This window comes from Hippopotamus amphibius, chromosome 4, assembly GCF_030028045.1.
Source record: "Hippopotamus amphibius kiboko isolate mHipAmp2 chromosome 4, mHipAmp2.hap2, whole genome shotgun sequence".
NCBI classification, from domain to species: domain Eukaryota; kingdom Metazoa; phylum Chordata; class Mammalia; order Artiodactyla; family Hippopotamidae; genus Hippopotamus; species Hippopotamus amphibius.
The window spans coordinates 156,639,712-156,645,118 of NC_080189.1; the positions used below are offsets into that span (position 1 = coordinate 156,639,712).

At 39.3% G+C, this 5,407-nt stretch overlaps 1 long non-coding RNA gene across 1 annotated transcript; it reads left to right on the plus strand.

Moving 5' to 3' along the window:
* The first annotated feature begins 440 nt into the window (after positions 1–440).
* Positions 441–4,244, plus strand: LOC130850910 (uncharacterized). Its single transcript, XR_009053056.1, has 3 exons — positions 441–646; positions 3,677–3,831; positions 4,051–4,244. It is a non-coding gene; the product is annotated as an uncharacterized LOC130850910 (long non-coding RNA).
* The last annotated feature ends 1,163 nt before the right edge of the window (positions 4,245–5,407 follow it).

Here is a 5,407-nt window from a genome sequence, read left to right on the forward strand (position 1 = left end):
CACCACTGCCAAGTAACTGGTATCATAGCAGCCCTGTGGGTAAATAATGGCACACGTTGCAGAAGTTCTTGCATTTCAAGATTCAAGAATATGGCTCATTGAGGGATGGATGTGGGGCTCAATTGTCAGCTAAATTACTACCCAGCACGGTCATTTTAAACCTATATTTAGTAGCTCAATTCAAATCCATGCTTAGTGCTTCCCATAAGCCATAGTCATTTAACGTTTTTAACTCATTTTCATGGCCCATGAAACTGCTTATGATCTAGCTCCAGTTCACCTCTCCAACCAAGTTTCCCTACCCTTGCTATGTTCCTGCCACATTGGCCTATTTTTGGTTCCTGAAATACTCAGCTGACCTGTGCAGCATCTTCCCACCAGCTAGTTCCTTGGTCTGAGATACAACTCCATCCCGCCCACCACTCCCACACACTCACAGACTGTAGAGCATCTCTGCCCCCTTTTCACTTTCAGAATGCAAGCTCCTTGAGGCCAGGACTTTGGATTTTTTGCCACTGCTCTATTTCTGACACCACGAGTAGTGCCTGGCCCATAGGAAGAGCTCAATCGTTATTTGCTGAGTGTTGAGTGAATGAAGACCTCCTATCAGGTCTCGGCTTGACTGTATCCTCCATGCTTGCCCCAGGTAAGAGCAGCCTCCCTCCCCCTCTAATTCATATGAGTTCTCACTGGGTTTGTTTGTTTTATTTTATGGCATCTATCACTGCTTGTAAATATTTTCATTTGTTTGTTCACTCTCCATCCTCCCCTCCCCCCACCCCATAGACACACACACCATGTTCTTGCCAACAGATTCTAAGTTCCAGGAGGGAAAAAGTGATATTAGTTTTGCTCAGTGTCTAGCACCTAGTAAATAGTCGATAAATATTTTTTTCTTGAATTGGTCAGTGAAAATTAACTAGCCAAAGAAGAATCATGGCACTATTATCCCATTTTATTTATCTGATATAAAAAATCCTACAAAAGTTTCAAGGGCCATTTGTAACTTTAAAATAGAAACAATTAGTATTAACTGTAGAAAGTTGGAATGAGTAAAAGTCTTAGTTGTCATGAGGCCCATTTTCTTCACTTTGCAAACAAGTAAATTGGGGCACAGGAAGGAGAAGTGACTTGCACAGCTAGTTAGCGGCAGGATTGGAAGTAAAGCTCATACTTTCTAACTCTACATGATTCATCCACCAACGAGTAAAAAAATATATTAAGTACTTACCCTGCTGAGTGATTTTGAGTTATGTGCTCACCCTGGTGTCTGTTCAAAGACAGATGCAGGTAAAGGATGGAGTCCTGATTGCTGCTTCTAAGGATCAGGTTTTTCCATTTATAAAGGCTTTTGGGTTTAGTCAGAAAAAGTGCACCCACTTCTGTTTAAGCTTATGAAGAGTTCATTTGTAGCCAGTTTCTGGGGGTGGAGGTAGTAATTAAAAGCAATTACACAAAGATCTCATTTTGATAATCATGTATTGTCAACAAATGACTCACAGTTTTGATATCTGCAGCTGGTTAGGAAAATTCTGTGTGGAAACTGTCACCTAGGATCATGCATTCTCAATGGGGTAATGAAAACTGGTTCCTCGCAGGGGGTATAAAAAAATCTCACTCTATGTATAAAGCACAGATATATATGCAGTACATAAATAAATATATATTATATCCATCCTATGACCACATTTTATATAATTCCTTTCATATGAAATATTCAGAAAGGCAGATCTATGGAAATAGAAAGTGGGTTAGTGATTATCTCAGGCTGCGGGGAATGAAGGTAGGGGCCTGGGGTTATAATTAATAGGTACAGGGTTTATTTGAGAGTTGATGAAAATGTTCTTAAATTATTGTGGTGATGATTGTGAATATACTAAAAGTCATTGATTTGTGTACTTTAAATGGGTGAATTTTATGGTATGTGAATTATATCTCAATAAAATTGTTTTTTTTATAAAACCTTCCCTCCTTAAAAATAAAGTCATGGGGGAGAATGGAGATTAGAATAAAAGCCTCTAAAAAGGCTCCTTGAGGTGTCAATAATGAAAAAAAAGAGAGAGAAACACTGCCTTGGACCAAAAAAAAAAAAGAATTTCACTTTAAATCTCTGTATTCCCAGTTCAAACATCCATGACGACAGCTCATCCTCACTTAGCCTGAGTGATTCCTGAGTTAATCCTACCCAAGCCAGGAAATGTCCTCTGGGCCTCATCTCTACCCATAGGTAAAGTCTGGAATTAGTTTTGCTGCCCAGAACCTGGTCTCTAAGAACAGTGGGGCTGAGAAAAGGGTTTGGGGGTTATACGGATCAGGAATCATGGTTGCCCTGCAAGAGTCATATTAGAAACCGTCTCCTAAAAACTAGGCTGCTTGAGACCGCTAGAGGGATCTTGAGCACTCAACTGTCCAACTCCGTGTCGCAGGGTAAGTCCTCAGGGAGACAGACTCTGAGGTGATCAGCAAGCATAGATTTTATTAGGGAGTACTCTGGGAATCAGCTCCTGTGGAAAACAGGAGAAGGAAGCAGGAGTCAGCCGAGGGAAAAGTTGAGCGATGATGCAGACCTGCCGATGGGTTTAGCCAGCCTCAAGAGAAGCTCTAGTGCTGGGACAGCCCTTCAGAGTTGTCCCCGCAGCTGAGCATAAGCCCTTCACTCCTGAAGGCGGTGCCTCATAGCATTCATCCCATCCAGCATTTCACGTGGGTCAGAAGTGGCGTGTTAAAGAACACCAAAAGCAGCGCATTGCGATTTCTTGGTTGCTGTAACTAAAGTTGACTGCAGAAAGTGAGCTCCCAGAGGAATTGTTCCTTTCAGTCACAGAACTGTAGCGGATGTATTTGTATAGTATCCTAATGAATATGCACCTAACACAAACTGATATCACAAATTTATGTGGATATTACAACAAAATACATGAACCAGCCATCATCAAAGAAGCCATACCCATCCATGTAAGAATATTTAGTAAATGTTGCCAATAATATACATTTTAATACCATGCATCTATGTGTTGTGTTATCTGGCATGCAATGTATCAGATATGATACACTATTTCTTTAAGACATATTGCCACATGATAATATAAAAAAAACTATACAAATATCTCAGTTTTTTCAAATATATTTAAGAATGTTGCAGCAACAAGGATGGGCTTGGAGGGCAGCATGCTAAGTGAAATAAGTCAGACAGAGAAAGACAAATACTGTATGACATCACTTACATGTAGAATCCAAAAAATACACCAAACTAGTGAATCTAACAAAAAGAAGCAGACTCACGTATAGAGAACAAACTAGTGGTTACCAGTGGGGAGAGGGAAGGGGGAGGGGCAATATAAGGGTAGGGGAGTAAGAGGTACGAACTACTAGGTATAAAATAAGCTCCAAGGATATACTGTATAACACGGGGAATATAGCCAATATTTTATAATAACTATAAATGGAGTATAACATTTAAAAATTGTGAATCACCGTATCATACACTTGTAACATATAAGACTGTACAGCAACTATAGTTGAATTAAAGAAAAAAAAAGAATGTATTAAGATTGCCCATGTTCTGTCAAACATAGTTCTGGGAAACTCTGCTCTTATCAAAAGCCACTCCCATCCCTAAACCTTCCATGCTGTGCTGCTGCTATGTCTTCCTAACTCCTAATTGCTCTCCCTGTAGGGAACCCTATATTTAGAAGGCATAAAGAATCCAGAGTGTTTATAGAAGGACTTCTGGGAGACTGTGAACTCCATGGAACTGAATGCAAAACTTTTGTATCACTGCTTACGTGCCTTTTTCGAGGACAAGAATCTACAACTTCATCAGATTCTCAAGTGGGTCCATCCTTTTGAGTCTATTAATCATTTCATCTTCCATGATGCTCTTTCTTTTGTTTTCTTATATTAACTTTGTATTTTTGTATTCCATCATGTTACAAACCAGATTAATTCCCACATCTCCTCAGAGCTTCACTAAGGCTCCTCTTTTAATACACTCTGAAGTTCTCTTTTAAAAAAAAAATACCCAACTCATTATGGGTCCCTCTCAAACAGGTACCATGTGGCTGAAGATACATTAACATTCACTGCCCAACAGTGGACGTATCCAAAGCGGATCCATCTCTAACACATTCAAGACGCTCCCTAGAGTGGTTGATGTGATTGTCCAAGGTGACAGCATCTTCATTTCCACATATACTCCGGGTCTGGCTCTAGAGAGAAATCCACTGGGCCTGGTAAATTATATAAGCAAAGCAAAAAAAAAAAAATTGGCATTGAATTTTTGTCTTTTAGGTATAGAGAACATGTATTAGCATGTCACCAAATATCAGGCACTAAACTAAGTACTACATGAATAACCTCATTTCACTCTCATAACAAGCCTATAAGATGAATATTTTCAGAAACTAATTCAGCAGAGCTCATAGAAGGAACGGGGAAAAGGCCATTAACAGAAATTTCCTACAAAGATATTCCCTATCAGTTTAGTTGTGCTACTCAAGTGTCCCAGACACAGGAAGATCTTTCCATCTTCCAGGTTATAAAAAACCAAATCTACACACTGACCAAAATATACAAGTCTAACAAAGTCTTTCCCACAGATGTTACATTATGATTAGTAATGAGGGGGTTAGCAGGTTTGGTTTATTACAGGATTAAGCAAACCACAAGAATGAAAGCTCCTAAAAGGATTTTTCTGATGTTCAGAAGAGGGTCCAGCACATAGTAGATGATCAATGAATATTTGTTGTTTGTTCAATGCAAGCACAGTGTGTCAAATGTCATTTCTAAATATCTCAATAAGAAGCTCAATATAGATTCTTGAATATGTAAGGGCTGGAAATTTGTGACATCTCAAGCTATTACCATAGTCAGCATTTCAGCACTCCTGAATCAAGCAGTTGGCCCACTCTTTCTTTCTATAGGCTGCCTGTACTAGACTGAGCATATGATGGGATGACAAGTCCCAGCGATGGACTTGTAGGAGATATATATCAAGAGAGAAACTCAGGATCTTTCAATTTCTGATTACATGTTGGTATCTCTAAGTATGGCTGATTTTACCTTAAGAGAGCTGCAGTATCAAAAAAAAAGACTATTTTTGTGTTATTATTCATAATTCATTCAAAAAATAGGATGTAACCACCTGTGCCAACCACTGTGCTAGCTGACAGAGAGATAACAGTGAGTAAGATAGACATGGTCTCAATATTTCCATCTAGTGAGAGATATGGACAAAAAGAATCTGATAGACTACATTGTAATTGGAGCTACGATGGAGGAAGCAGAGACATCTGAAAGCATAAAAAGAGAGTACGAAACACAGGAGGAAGATGGGGAAGACTTCCTGGAGGAAGGGATGTCTAAGCAGAGACATGAAAGAAGAATAGGAGTTCACCAAATGAACATG